The sequence below is a fragment of the Empidonax traillii genome, unplaced genomic scaffold (assembly GCF_003031625.1).
Source record: "Empidonax traillii isolate 1590-97213 ecotype Southwest subspecies unplaced genomic scaffold, ASM303162v1 scaffold148:size1803964, whole genome shotgun sequence".
In the NCBI taxonomy this organism is placed as follows: Eukaryota; Metazoa; Chordata; class Aves; order Passeriformes; family Tyrannidae; genus Empidonax; species Empidonax traillii.
This window is the reverse complement of record NW_020955341.1, coordinates 857,610-874,263: the sequence shown is the minus strand read 5'-3', so window position 1 is coordinate 874,263 and position 16,654 is coordinate 857,610.

Genomic DNA, 16,654 nt, shown 5'->3' with positions numbered 1-16,654 from the left:
CGGGAAGCGAGAGCCCCTGGGCGGCTCCGACTCTGGCGCTGGGACAGTTGCTGGGCTTTGAGGAAAAGGAATAACCTTGTTTGATTCTCACAGTTAGGCTTTTAGGTTTTCAAGTCGGTTTGTTCATCTCTTTTTTTAAAGAAAGCTTCTTTTCTGTCAAGAAGGAAAACTCCAGCAAGCCCCAGGATTTTCCTCACGTCTCTTCCCCGACAGTAAGAAGGTTTGAAATCCCCCAGAAAAGCCAGAGGGTTGTTTCCCAGTGTTTACAGATTCCTTGGCGTTCAGGCTGCATTTGACCTCAAAGCACCTCTTCCTCGTGCAATCTTCTGGCAGCTGGAGATCCCTGAACCTTCCAGCTCCCCGGCCAGCACAGAGTGTTACAGGAGCAGTTCTCCATGGAGAGCACTGGAACTGTGCGGGCAGCACACATTGAGTAAGGCTCTGGGAAGACTTGTTGGCTGAGGGAGGCTGTGTCATTCTCTCCTTCCTTTTCCAGCTCTGTCCGCTTATAAATCTCCAGTCCTTCCTCAAAGTCTTCTAGAAGGAAAACTCTCATGAGTAGAGCTGGATCCTCAGATTTAACTTCAGCCTCGTTTATCTGATTCTCCATCTGCAACTACCTTTATACCGTGGCTTAACATCTCTCTTAAAATTTCTCATACAGGATACAACAGATAAGTAATTTCATAGCAGCAGTATAAAATTATAGATTTTATTCCCTAACATCACAAATCATTTCAAAGCAGTGAGGAAGATGCAGTTCAGACTTCAGCAGACCTCTTAAAAGCGTTGCTTTCTTACTACATGTGCAAAACCCACTGGTTTTACAATGCAAGTGTCTACAGGAAGTTGATGATTCACTTAAGGTCTAAATAGTCTAATATGCTATTACAAAAGTACAGCCCCTGCCAAATGCAGTGGGAGGAAATAATCCAAACTGTAAATTGTGATCTGATTACACATAAAGCTTCAACTCATGAGCTAATTCCATATGAAACTTTATTTTACTCAGAATTTCTAATGTTTAGAATCAAAATATTTAAATAATTTCATCAAATTGTGTAATTTCACTCTTTTAATATTTGTAATTGATATTTCAGGAATGCTAGTGCCCTGAGAAGCCAGTCAGGTCTATGAACTTGCTGCTCTGGGCATTGGTGCCAGATGACAGAATCCTTTGTTTTTTCAAACCCTTTCAGTAGAAAATTTTACATACTAGCAAGATGGGAATTGCTGACACAGTAGAAAATAGCATTTTTCACCCTATTGTAAATGCCCATCTTGTCTGTCATCACTCTTTGATTGGGACTTCTTTCTTGTCTGGATATCTTCTGACAAAGCATCAAATAAATACTAAACTGAAGGACATTGGAAATAAAATTGTAGATCAAATTACTATGCAGAGAAATGCTTACCAAGTCATCCTGAAACACGAGGGGAAAGGCGCATACTGAAAGATGTAAAAAAAAAAAAAAAAAATGCACCACAGTTTAAAAGGTGTAGATTGCAAATGCTGCAAGAGCTGTGTCTCATTGTGGTGTAGTGAATTGTATGGTGGGGCACAAAACCCAAACCATTTCAACAACACAGATTTGCTCCATGTTTCCTCTTCCACTTAGGAGAAAGCACATGGCCTGCAGATGATTCCCAGGATGCTGACTGTGCAGTAAGCTCGCAATGTTAGTATATGTCTCATTAAAAATAGAGAAGATAACTCTAATCAACTCACTGTTAGGGAGCTCCAGCTCTCTGAATTGCTACCAGAGTGAAATTTAAGGATTCATTAACTAGATCACTTTAAATTTGAAAAGTATTGCAGAAACTTTGTTAGACTAGACCATCAGCAGACCCTTAGAACGTTCTTTGCTGTTCTTGGTTCCCCTTGCTGGGGAGGTACTGCTGTTGTGAATCTGTTGGCTGTTTCACTAAACTTTAAAACTGTCAGTGGTGTTTAGTATTTGCTGACAGTTTGAATAGTCCCCTCCAATATGTCCACACCTAACAGAGATCAGCAGAACATGTGCGTTCATTCAGGAAAAAAAAAAGGGACATGTCTGAGGAATGTTCCTTAGGACTTGCTCTGTAAATAACATAACTCAGGAACTCTATTTAAAAGCTTTACTTGGATTCATTTACTGGAAAGAAAGCAAAGAATTAAAAAATATCTCTGTAGGCCACATCCCTTATCTGTTCAGAGGAGGAAGAGTTTTGGTAACTGGAACTCAGTGAGTATCAAGGAAACTTTTGACACGTGGTTGAGATCAGCGCTACCAGAAACAGCTTCCCTCCTCAGCGTACTGGGAGGAATAGCTGTGAACTGAAAATAGATTTACTCCCATCATGTAGGAAGTGTCCCCTATACATAATGTATAACTTAAGAAACAGCTTAAAACCTTCCCTGTATTTGTAGTCTCTTTCTAAGCCCCTTCTAACAGGAAGCACGTGTTGCACAGTGCTTTGTTCGGCAGAGAAATGAGAGAAGTGCTCCAGACTCCAGCTGGAGTTTGCTTCACCAGTGGGAGCAGCACTCTCTGTACTTAGAGAGTGGAGACTGAATGAGGCAAGTGCCCACAAGCCTTACATGAAATGGTTTTTGGAAAATATACTTTAGGCTCAGAAGAGGAGTTTGTTCAAAGTATCCATGAACAAAACAAAAAAAACCTTTTTTGGCCTGCTGGAAAGTAACAAAATATATTGACAACTACCAAGGCAGCAGCTAAGTGGTCACCCATATGAAGTCACTTCCTTCTGTAGGTGGTTGGATGTAATGTTTTATTTTTGTCAGACTGAAAGAGTTGTTCTTCCCACATCACAAAAACTTGTGTTTGCTTCTTTTCTAAGTCACACCTAGATGGTCTGATAGAGCTCATGTCACGGCTGAGTCACTGATATTGCCTGATGAGGCTTTGTAAACTGAGTCATGGTAATTGTCAGCAAGAGGAAGGGGATAGAGATCGAGAGTCATCCTACCCCTGAGAGCTTCGAGCTGAAAATGATAAAAAACAGGAGCATTAATGGCCAGTCTTCGCAAACGAAGAACCGGGGAAGGCCTTTGCACCTTCCAGCCTGCGCATTGGATTTTTTTTTTTTTTTTAGGTGAGACACAGTGTGCACAGAACTGAGCCCACCCTTTAATCCTAAGGCTCATCTGCCGGGGCCAAGCAAGCTTGGACGGTGGCAGCGAGGTACTCAGGATGTAGATGGGTTGCCTTACAGGGCTAACGAGCTCCATCTGCTCTTCTTGAGTAGAAGTGTAGATTTAGAACCCTTTTCTCCTGCCTTCCCCTATGACTGTCTTATCTCTGACCACTTCAAAGCAAACTGCTTTAACATTGTTATTTTGTATCAATATGGCAAGAAATGACCCCGTTTTGAGTCCATCACGGCTCAGTGATGGTGCTGAGTCGTCTCTCAGCACAGGAGCTGGGTGTCGCGTGCTCAGGTGACAGTGGCTTCCCAAACACAACAATGATGCCAGTAACTCCAGAGGACATTGCTTGAAGCAGTTCAGGAGGGAGGGTAACCAGAGGCCTTGCTCTTATAGCACGCCTAATTTACCTGTGTGGATGCAACATTCAAATACAAACAAGCTTTAACAGAGTTGTGAGCTTTTGGAAGAGTCAGCTTCTCAGTTCTCCTAAGCATGGTTTTGCTGGAGTACGATTAAAAATGCTCGAGCACTGTGCAAACTGAGCTATACCTGCCAGAAATTAAACCTCGAACATTAATTGTCATTCTATCTAAATTCTAATTTAAACCAAATAAACCTGTGTACTTTGCAAGGAAGGGGGTTTGTATGCTTTACTGAGCTCATACTTCCATTAGCTACAATAAAGGAATTGAGGATGGAACTGGAGAATAAGCACCTGCACAGAAAACAGCTTAGGAGGGAATGCAAATGCACTGATTAAAATTAATGGAAAAATCTCACCAAGTGAGATAAATAGAAATAAGCACCTATTTGTAGCTGGATAGCTCTGTTTGTGTTAATGAAGGATTAGAAATTTCTTGGAGCCCAAAAGAGAGTTAATGAAAGCTTTAATTTATGGAAGTCAGTGCTCAAGAACAAAAGCTGAAAAAAAATTTAACAGAAAGTGAGAGCAAAACTTGTAAGCATTAAAATTAATTGAGCCTGAGCTCAGGAATATAAGTATTCAGATTTATTTCTCACCTGTTTGTTTTTTTTTTAATAGAAGGTATGTTTCTTAACTCCTATTGTCAATTTTAGGTACAGTTGTACAGTTTAGGTACATACTGCACAAATGTACAGACAATACACTGTACACAGATGTTCAAATGCACATTTTAAATAGCATGCACCTACTTTCATTACTGCTTAATTAATAAGAAACACAATAAAATAGATAGCCATAATGTTTGTATTCTAAAAGGTAAAAATAAGAGCTAGATTGTCAGTTCTGATGCAGCTCTTGTTCCTAATTAATTGTTAATAAATCACCTTAAATAGACAACTCCTTTTTTTTTTTTTTTCTTTTTTTCCTATTGCATATGCCAGTGGTGTGCATGAAATGGGAAAGAAACTTTTCTGGTTAGTCTGCTCATATCCTATATTTGACTGCAAAAAGACAAGAATTAAAGGTTAGTTTGTCTTCCTGCAATTTAAGAATGAAACATACACTGTAATAAGCTTATGCCATCCCAACTAATGGTCATGAAAGCTCTGTCAGGTTCCCTAAATATAGTTCCCACCTTCAGAGGCCTTACTTCTGATTCTTCTTTTTTTTTCCCCCAGTCTTGGAATGCACTTTCTCGAAAAAGTCAAAACTCTTATTAAAAATATCCATAAAAGAGGAAATTCTCATCACAGTACAGGGAATGTCAGAGAAGCCAAAATATTTCCAAAGCAAGAAAATATTCCTGGCACCTTATTCTTGCTCAGTGTCTCCTTCATATCTCTCAGCAGGCACCTGTGGAGCACAGCAGAGCCCACACAGATCGGAGCAGAGAGTTGTCAGGGAAGCCAAGTCGGGACAGATGAAAGCAGAGGAGAGTGAGATGTGGAGCTGCAAAGAGAGTCCTTGCTTGACTCAAAACCAAGGCTCCAGCCATGCAGCACTTCTCTGCAGCTGAGGTATTTATAAGCTGGGGTTTATTGCTTGTGGTAACTACCACAGTTGTAAATTTCTGCGTAGGGAACGCATAGGCCATGATTCCGGGAGACACCCATTAGTCATGATTCATATTTAATACTAGGGTAGGATTAAATGTAATGATGCAATTTATACCCTGTCTGCAGCTGAGTTTATACTAACATAGCTGAAAATTCAAATATTCCTTCTTAGGAGGGATGGGTTCCTTCAAGGATTTCTTTTAATTTGTAGCAATGAGGTAGCTGGACACACCTGTTTGCAGAGCAAAAGTTCCCAAATCTGTGTTATTCCACTCTGATAAAAATACTACCTTTAATCTTTTCAAAGACCCATTTTAATTTCTCTTTAGATGCCATTACAGATTCTGCCTCTGCAAATGTGGAACTGAAGTTTCTGCTCAGTTAAACTGAGGCTTAGGATATATATTGGGCTGTTGGCAGAAGTTTCTGTCTTTTGATTCTTATTCTTGGACACTCAAATTCAAGAGGGAGGGGGTGGATAGTGAAGCTGAGCAGCTTGTTCAGTGCACTCTCAATCCCATCATTTACTTTCTGTGGGCCATGTCACTGTTCCTGATGTAACCACATTGCAGTATCCACACAGGTGAGCCCATAACGCGCCTTACCTGGAAATCTCAGGGTTTATGTGAAGGTAATGCACAAATATTGTTGGTCTGGACAGCCAGTTTCAGATCACCTGCCGGTGTTTATCACATGCTGGGGGGTGCATCTTAGGTAGTGTCTAATCAGCTGCAGTAATGACTGGAATTAATGCTACAGAGTGCAATCAAGATTTTTTTAACCTGTTTTTTCCACTATCCTCAAAAAGGCCTAAGTGGAACCACCCGCTGGAACTCGGCAGGACCTGAATGATCTCCTCTTACTGCCAGGTTCTTAAAAAGTACACAAGGGGTCAGATCTTTGTAACTGTCAACTGATATTTCCTTTCTTCATTTTGTTTGCTGACTGTAACTAAGCTAAGCAGGTTGCACGATCATAAAGCAAGCTTCCTTTTATTCTAATTTGCCCTGATTTGAGGTCCTAACTCTGTCCCCTAATGCAAAGGAAGAAGCTAGAGGAGAAAATGTGAGGAGAAAAATAACTGAAAGTAATAAGATGCAGATAGACACTGGGAAAGGTTAAAAATGAAAACTTGTTGAGATCTGAACAGTTCAGCTTCCACGTTTATTCTACAGCTCTTAGAATGAGGCCTCTACACAACACACCACTTGGTTCCCTGAACTGGGTTTTCAGCAGAAATGTCAACAGCCTCAAGGTATTGCAGAGTTGAGTGGTTGCACTACCAGCGACCATTGTCCCCTGCCCCCTCTGAGGGCATTTTCAATCATCCTTTGATGTTAACTGGTAAATGCATTTGGCTTGGAAAAGGAGGATCAAATTGGCAGTATAGGCACATAGGTCCAAAAACCAGACCAATAAAGCATAACATTAAAACTTGCTTTAGTGTTAGAAAAGATTTGCATGTCTTTTCATTAATTACCTAAGTAACAGAACGCCCCTCAGCAATGTTATGGTAGCCATGCCTGGTAAAGGAGAAATTATTAAGGAATTATTAAGAAATTATTTTCGGAAATGCTGAGTATCCAACTTCTGACCTCAGCTTCTCTGAAATTCAGGCTCAGAATGTCTCAGTGTTGCACTGGGTCACGTGACACTGTGTTCCTAGCATTTTCTGTTCTGGGAATACACTTCTCTCTTACCTACATAAGCTGGTAAACAATGTTACATCATACCAGGGGAACAGGCTTCTGGTCTGATGTCAGGAGCAGCCTGTTTCATATGACACGAGGCCTTAGACAACCATCTGGGTAGTGCTACCAATGAAAGGGCACTGGTTTAATCACCCTTATTCCATGTGTACATGTGTGGGATGAGGGAAGAATATGTAGTTAGTTGCTCAGTCATACAAATGCAGAGGCTCTTTCTCCTGGTCAGTAGGGGCCATTGCTCACAGCTTTGGTGTCAGCACAACATACAGGGGGGTCAAAAAAGGCTGAAAGTAAAGGCAGTGCCCCTGCTCAGGAGAGGAAGTCAGAGCGTCAAAAAACACTGCAGGTGAACAGTGTGGTCAGGCTGATCTCTGCAGTTTTCCTCGATTCGTGCCGGTAATCTGAATAAAGATTTTCAAAATTAAAATACACCTTACTTTTCAGAATTAATAACTTCCAGATTGAAATAGCCTGGGCAGAAGTTACTCACAGCCATCAATGAGCCGCAGGCAGAGACTGCAGGATGCTTGATCCTTTGCTTTATTTCCAGGTGTAGTTCAGGGATCCCAGAAGATCTGATGAGAGAGGTCAGAGTCTCTACTTTGATTTGAAAATATCTTCTCTCTTAGAAGAGGATGAGATGAAGAAACTGGGGGTCTTTGCAAGTGGAAACCAAAGATTTGTGAAAAAAAAACCCATGATAGTTAAATACTTGATTCAGGAAGAAAATGTGGAAAAACAATTCTGGTAGGGAAAGTACCTGTGTACAGGTAATATGGGAGTGTAAAGAGATTGTGGAAGAAAGAAGGATAACAAAAAGAAGGAAAACTCACTAGTTTTGTTTTTTTTTTTTTTTTTTTTTTTTTTAAAAGAGACAAGAAAAAGGGCAAAACTTTAAGTGAAAAAGTTTAGAACTTCTAAACATTTCCCATATTGTAAGGAGTTCCTGCAACCTTCAAATAAGTTGCATGAATTGCATTGGAGGTAAGAACGGAAAATGTTACTAGGTGGATTTTTTTTCTTGTTACGATGTGTTTCACAACTCACAATTTAAGAATGCCTGGTCTGATCAGAATATGTGCAAAAGTCATGCAATATCTTCTCCTAGATTGCTCTTTCCATGATGTACAAAATGTCTGCAGTGAGAGTGCCCAGTGTTTCTCCTCATCTGGCCTCTAAGGTCTAAGTTCCTGCAGAAAATAACCATGAGTGGGCCAGTAAAGAATCCACAAGGAACAAACCTTTCACCCTTGCCATATGCAACCACACCCATAGTTTGTTTTTATGAAATATGTTAGTGTCACCCTTAAACCAGTCATCTGGAATGGAAAATAATTAAAATTCAGAGCAACATCAAAAGGGTCAAAATGTGTTTCATTGAAACATTTTGGAAAAGCTGCCAGCATTCTGAGAAATTAATTGCTGTATGTGTATTCCTATGGGAAATTATTGAATTAATTGAAAAAGCTATAAATTGACTGATAGCACTTACTATCATAATAAATGAGCATCACAGAGTCAGTTGTTAATCAGATTAGAGATTAAATGGGGATGGTCTGATAAGAATAGATTGTTTTCACCTAAGGCAGTTCTGTAAAGGAAGCCTCTTCATTTCAATCTTGAACATTATGCACCTAGTCCTAGACAAGTTTCCTGTCAAACAGCCTGTCTGAATGCAGAAATCCACATCTGCAAATATCCACGATAAAGAAATTCACACGTGTTTTCTACTGCATACAGTACATGTTCTTTTTGCCTGTGGACAGACCACAGGATCAGCTTTTTGTCCACTTCCTGCAACAAAACAGGCTAAAAACAGTGACTGCAGAAAAGTCAGGTGCTTGTGTGAGACATTATTAATTAAGATGATGTAATCATTTCTGAATGAGCAGGGCTAACACAGAGAAAATAAAAGGAATCCACAGGAAGACTGATAAGTGGTTTTATCAGAACTACAAAAAGCTGGTATGCCATTATTCTGTAGAAATCCTTATAGTAGCTGAACCAGCACGTTTGCTTTTTTGTGTGGAGTTACTTACTGTACTGCTGATACAATATCATGCAAATACTTTAATAAACTTTGACCTTGATTTAGCTGCAGCCATTCATTATTTTATCTTGTCAACCCAGCAGAAACATGAATGAAAATTCATTTCCCATTCTGAAGCGAAGAATCCTGCTCAGGAAAAGGCAGGAGTGGAACAGCAGGATGCTGGCAAGCAGGAACCAAGGTATGAGGAGCGCCCAGGGGAAGCTGACACAGCTCCTTGTTATCCTGAGAACACGATGTTGTCCTGCATTGCATCATTCACATGCCTTCAAAAAGTGAAATGAGGGGCAAGTGTTTTCCACCTTGTTACTTCACAAAACACGTACATTTCTTTAGCAATTCACACATGGGTCAGAATGAGTCCCGTGTTGACTCTTCCTCAGCATTATGACTGCTTTTGTTAAATTAGAAAATACTAGTATTTAAAACAACATAACCAAATAAAAAACATATTAATCCCATTTGTACAGCAATACTGAATTGTAAAGACTTGCAAAGGATAAACACTGTAAATCACTTAATAAAGCTATTGATCAGATAATATATAAAATGCAAGTAAAGGAATAAAATTAAAATAATTTGGCCTTATAAAAACATATTTTTAATACACTCAAATTCTGATATTTATCTTGGCTTTATCTAGGAAGACTCCACTTTTTCAACCCTAATTTTGTTGATTTTGACACTTTTAACATAAGCAGCTCTCTCAGACTTATGATCTATAGAGCTATTCCTATTAGCAAAGAAATTTTGTGAAGGAGTAATGTACTTTTATGAAATGTTATGTATTTAAAAAATATGTATGACAAGTTATGGTTCACTTAGTGTATCAGGAGTCAAACAGAAAGGCTTTTAGTACTTGCAAGTAAACGTTCCGGCTTCTTTGCTCCACACAGACTCTTGTACCTCATCTCAGTTTTTCCCCCAGGAAGCTGTGAGCATTTCCCTGCCTTCCCCTTTGATGCCTTTATTATGCTTCCTGTCCAACAGACAGAGAATTCACCCAGCATCAGTCAGTCTCCTCTGGTTGCAGTCCTACCCAAGAAACACACTTGGCCATGTAGCTCTGATTCTTCACCTGCCCTCTTCTTCTGCTTCTAACACAATTGTGTTCATTTCAGGTATACTTTCCGTAAAAAGCAACAAAACTGGTTTTACATTTTTCCTGCATAAAAACTTTTCTATCTACCTGCTTCCCTGTATTACGCAGAAATCTGGTAACTTTACTCTCAGTGTACTTTGCTTTTCTAAAAGAAAAAATGTTTACATCTCAAACAGGAAAGGGAGTAGAGAGAATGTACCTAATTGCCTGGCCTAAATTTAATCTTAAAATTTTGGCATAGAATGGATTTTAGGGATATCTGTTTAGCTGTCCTCTTGAACTTGCTATTTGTGAAAATCAAACAGGAAAGTTTTAAAAGGTTCAATTTAGTGTTTTATCTAAAGATAAACTATTATTCATGAAGTTGATTTACTGGTACACATAACTGTCTTCTCAAGTTTAGAAAGAAAAGAGCAAAAGGTAGTTTGGAAAAGCTGAAAAAGTATGAAAAAAGAATACTGTGCCATTACAGCAAAAACAAAATGTGTTTTCTTTTTTAAAATGAATCACAAATGTACAATTAAAACTGTGGTCTTAATCCTGGAAACAGGATATGATTATAAAGACTAAAATTTTTCTAAACAGGACTTACTAAATAGAATGAAATTTTACAGTTTGATAAATGTACATATAGCTTGCATAAGCCTCTCTTGCACACATGCCTAATTATACCACTAAAGTTATAGCTTAAATATTAATAAATACTTAAATACTTTTTTACTCCTAGGAACTTTCAGAAAGTTTTGCCTGTTCCCCAGCTTGAACATTTTCACAACTATTTCTGAACTATTTCAGTTTACTGCTGTATCTTGGCTGTAAAAGCTGTATTAGAAAGCTTCTGTTTTAAAAATCAGCATCTGCTTGAACACTACTAAGTCATGAATGCACATTCCTTTTACTTAAATTTTCTGTAACTTTGCCTCTTCAGAATGTAAAGTCAGCATTACATTTGATTCACAGGTGTCCATTTTAGGAACAATCATAAATATAAGATAAGCTTGGGGTCCTACTTAAGGAACGGTAAGGAAAGAACACACTTGATTCCTTGCAAAAATAAAATAAAGCCATGCCCCTAATGCGTATAAAGAGACAACATTCTCGGGGAACACAGTGATCACGGGCACTATTCTGAGGTCAAATTACTTGCAGTAATTCTATGATCCTCAGCAAGAGTTTTTATTCCACAATAATATAACTCGTTCCATTCGATGCCTTTGTAACTTCTGTGGTTGGGCAACTGAATTAAAGACGTGAAAAGAGCATGAACTGTTAGTGCCATCTTAGTGCCTCAAGCACCAGCTACTGTCTCCTGCTTATCTCTCCAGGGTGTCACTGATCCACCACTCTGCAGCTTTGTAAGTGGCATTTTCTCTAAGGGCCATGAAATATAAATATACAGGCTGGAAAACTGTGCATGAGAGAGGAGGAGGAGGTGAAAATTCCATACCTACAGACACTCTTGCTCCACTGCCTGTCCCACAGGGTCTGAAGCAGGTTGTGGGCTGGGGTAGCTGGACTTCCCCATTGTGGAAACTGAGCCTTCAGGAGCAGATAGGTCAAACCTGAAAGCAAACAGCAAAACCCAAAACACTGTGCAGTTCACGATCACATTATCTAGTCCAACATCCTGTATAAACTGGCAATTCAAGTTTTATGCTTTTTTTTATTAAAGCCCAAATCTTGTTGGTTTGACTGAAGCACAGCTTGTGTTTTCACTAAAACTTATCTTCCAGAACGGCATCCAGTCTCACTTAGAAAACATTGAGAGTACTGACTAGTGCCACTGGGAATTTTTTTCAGAGATTCTCTAGTTTCACCTGTTAGTTAATCCTGTTACATCTTTCTTCACTAAAGAGCTGTTCAGTACCCACTATTGTCTTCTTGACAAGAAACTCTTGCTCTTTTCCCCCACTTTGCTGTCCAGAGTTAGTTGTTAAAAGTAAGAACTGATGAGGGAGTCCTGCACCTTTGAAGGGATGTTTATAAAGAAGTCCAGTATTTCTGAACTCAGAAGAACCACTCATCAGAGATTTTTGTGTTTTCTTGCCTTGTTTGTTTGTTTGTTTTGGGTAGTTATTTTTAAATTTTTTTTTTTTAGTAAAACATTGGTGTAAGAGCTGTAAAAAATCTCCATCTCCTTGGCATTTACTCAGGAGCTTAGTATCCTTGGCTCTATTACAGCAACTGTTTCTTTCCTGCTTCATCTCAGCACTGCTACTCACTTCCACTTGCACTCACTTCCACCAGCTAATGCCCGAATCTTGTTTTCAGCATCTGTCCCCTGGGAAACTTGTTTGAATATGGGGTTTAGCATCTGCTCAAGCCTTGCCATCTGGCTGGAGAGGGTGAGGATGGTTCCTGCTTTTTTTTTTTTTTGGAGAAGTGGAGAGACTACTGAGCTCATGGCTCCTCATTAAGGAGCTTAGTGCCTTCCTTTCAACCATTCTGAACAAAATTTCAGCAAAGTTTGCCTTAGAGGTGAAGCCAACTCCCAGCTGACTAAAGGGGATTAAAGGGAGCTGTGAAACCATCAGGTGGGCATGCAATGGCATCCTGCTCTCTTGGCTTGATTCAGCCTCAGAGCAGAGATTCCACAAGAAACCTCCACCCTTACACTGCCCACTAAATCTCTGCTTTATCTTGGGACATACAGCCATAAAGACTCCTCACAACTTTTGTCTTAAACCTAACTTGAACATTTCAAATAGAGAATAAACTCTTCATCTCCAATGATTTTGAGGGCTATTTTATACATTGCAATTCATAAATACTTAAAAACTGTAAAAGCCAGTGCTATTCTCCAGCAATGGAGCACCAGTCTCTCCAGCTCCAAAGCAAGGGACAAATCACTTCCCCACTCCCTCTTTTCAGACTTTTGTTTTCAGCTCAGGGATTGTGATAAGTCTTTTGCCACCATGTCCTGCTGGGAGCTCATGTCAACCTGCATGCCCACAGTATCCCTGAGGATCCTGTCACTCCACAGAAACCTGCCTGCATTTTCTGTTCTTACATGTGTAGTTTCACATTTGTCTGCATTAAAGTGCATTTCTGTTTGTTGTTCCAGTTACCAGCTTGTCCCGTTGTCCACATGGGATTGTTTTGCTACTATCAGGTAACCCTCATAATGATCTGCAGTGAATTTTATATTTATTTCAAAACTGCCTGAAGTATCAAATAGCAAAGTCTCAGTCAGTGATAGCAGCAGAAATCCAGTAGAAATCGGTCCTTTAAATAATCACTCTTCACTTATCACCTTTTTACTGAGAATTGTAATTCAGCCAGTTCTCAACCCTTTTTGTGCGTGCTCAGGATTATAGCCTATTATGGTATTTTAAAGCAAAGAAGTCTACTAATTCTGCACTATTTTCCCAGCCAGAATTCCTCAAACAATCACCTTTTTTGATAATTTTACACCAAAACATGTTGATTATCATGCTTAATTTTGTAGTTTTGTATCTGAATCCCACTTGAACTTCTGTCTTCCAAGATTAATATAAATAGTAATTTGCAAACTTTGCATATTGACACACCATTTCTGTGCATACTTTTTTCTTCCTATCACCATTTTTGATTTAGCAGAAGTAGCTCCAAGGTAACTTTGGGTGCTGGTGATTCATCCACTCACTCCAGTCCAAATTCCCTTTGGATCTGTAGACTGGTAAGTACCTTCACAGGCAAGTATTTTTTTCCAGATCTTGGTTGGTATTTGGAATGCTGTTGATGCAGGAATACACTCTGCATACCTGGAGTCAATTTGGCTGCTGTCAGACCTGTTCCAGCACAGAACAGCTGATAGCAGCATTTATCAGTTATTCTTTTTTTTTTTTTTTTTTTTTAAGTATGTAGATGGCATAAAAATTAATGCACAATTCTTTAGACACACCTGGTGAAAGCATCTAAACTTGACAGGAAGGATCTTTGATAGCTACGCTGCCTTTATACACAATTTTTGGCTCCTAGCTTTCCATTGACAGTAGAGAGTACCCCAGAAAGGCACACATGCTAAGCAGTGCTTTGCAGTCAGCTCCAGAGGTGTATTCTACTTTATTAAAGCTGACAAATACTGTATTTGTTAGTGTTCCAGCTTACCGGGGAAAATACCCACGACTGCTAACCCCAAAACAGACAATCTGTGAGAGTATGTTTATCTTCGGGACTAATTGCGACCGATTTGCGTCCAATGCCTGAGGCCTGTGCAATACCACATCTGCCCTTTATGAGATAATTTGAGAGGCTCCCTTCTCCCACAGCGGCCTGAGCTTGTCTACATTGTATACATGTAGCATTCCTACACAACAGAGTAACAGCACTGGGCAGCTAATCTCTGCAGCACGTACACATCTTTTCTGTTCTGACACCAAGAATTTGATCAGGCTTGTCTGGCTTAAGGGACACATTTCTCTCCGATGCTAAATCTTGTGGTTTGAAATTTGCCTTAAAAATCAAAGTCTTTTATCAACTCATCTGTTGCATCTTGCAAGATATTTATTCGTGCCCCCTTTGTTTGCTAAAGAGTTTTGGCTGAAGCCTTCACTAATTTCTGTGCTGTGATGGGTAGGCCTAAAGTCTCTTTTGTCCTGCTAATACTGTTCAAAGTAAGTATCTGACAGAATTGGTATGTTTATTTAATCCTTTATTTAATCTTTGGTGTTCAAGACACCGCAGCTCGCCAGTCCCTTGTACTTTGTTGTCCGTTGGTATCTGTTTGGTTGCTCCACTCAAACTGCTGGTATGTCAGTTTTCTTTGATCTTTACTGCTCCATCTCTCTCTTTAACACTAAGCCACCCGTGGCAAATGTAACCCATTAGCAAATTGTTCAGATCTGCAATAAGTTATTTTTTAACCTCATGGATATTTCTTCTTAAATCTGGCATCCAGCCTACGCGAAACTTCCACCCTGACTGAATGCTGCATTTACTGTTTTCTGTGAGTCGTTTATGTAATTAATCCTGCCATGAAGTTAGCTATTGTTACTACTTCTGGGCAAGCAAAGATGTGAATACAAACGTCCTTGGCAATGCAAACATTCCTGGACATGCAAGGTTTTCTCTCCCAGAGTACTCAGACCAGACAATTGCTTACACATTCTTTTGCACAACTTTTATGTGCCCTCCTCACTGGCATAAGCTTTCTTGCCACAGCTCCTCTGCTGACAACAGCTCACATCCCATTGTGCTTTTCTTTGCAGCATTTCATATCTGTACATCTGACACGCAGCATTATGTATAACCAGCACGTCATGAGCCCTCTATCCTTTAAAGTACTTATTTTTATTTTTAGAGAAGATATATTCTGTTTCATAAGTTGTTGGATCAGCTTAGCACTGAAGTTCTCCCTGGCTGGAGGCATTATTGCTTTGCTCCTTTGATACAAAGAGCACTGAGATTTGATCTTGTTATCTGTGCTGTGACACAAAAGCAGGGAAAAGACTTTGTTGTAGCATTTTTTTAGTGGTATTGAATCTACAGTATTTCACAGTTTTTTGGGTTTTTTTGTGTTTTTAATTTATTTTGGGCAACATCTAGAATTGGAGTGTGACTGCAGATCTGGGCAACTTATAAAAGAACATTGTATGACATCATGTCCCGAAATTATGGTGCATTGCACTTGGGTCATCTGGGTCCATATGTCTCCCAGGCTTACTTAGAAAGCCAGGCATTCATTGCTGCCTCGCTGTTTAGTTTTGTAAATGAGTCGCTCATTTTCACACTTGCAGTAGAAAAAAAGCTGTGTAGTGAAAATCACTTTTTTTTTTTTTTTTTTCAATATGTAAAAAAACCCCACCAGTAGCTAGAGAAACTCAGAAATCCGTGGTTTAGTTCAGCAACAATAATGGAAAAATTACTGACTTGGGAAAATTATATACAAAAGCAAGTCTGTTATGCTGTTCCATATATGCAAAGACACTCTAGATAGACCTGACTAGTGCAGATTTTGCCAGCTGAGATGTACTGATTGGTCTGCCTCAGGCCGTAGTGTGGGTTGGTGGCCAGCTGAGAGAGGATGGCCTTCCATTCCAAGCTGGCTCCATCCAAGTTACAATTTGTGAATGGCCTGTGCCCCACACTAACTCCATGTATGGTAAACATTTGCAAGACCACTAGCACAGCAGGGTGAGAAAGGGAAATCAAGTTTTAATTTGGCATCTCCTGAAACTGTTTAACTTAACTGTAAAGACATAGTTCCCAATATCAATTTTCTAAATTGTATCACTTTTAAATTTTGTTATTTTCTGTATGTATTTGCATTTCTGCTCTTCTGTTTGATATGTGCCTTCATTTCAGAGTTATTCCAGGATGGGCTGTTTTGTAAAAGTTTTTTCTTGATTCTATTATCTGACTGTTCAATAAACTCCTCTCACGAAATAACTCCAAAGGTTTCAAGTACATCACTGCAAGTCATCCCTCAAATGAAGGCACAGCAGTGAATGACTGTATACTGCCAATTAAATTTTACCAATCACTAACTTATAAATAGTGTTGCTCATTTTATCGTGACTACTCATGGATGTGAAAGTACTTCAGTTCTCAAACACAGGTTGATACCTGCAGAAGAGACTTACAGAGGACCAAGCTAAGCATTCCAGTTCTGATCTGTGACTGAGTCACACCCTCAGAATCATAGAATCATGCCATCATCAAGGTGGGAAGAGATCTTTGAG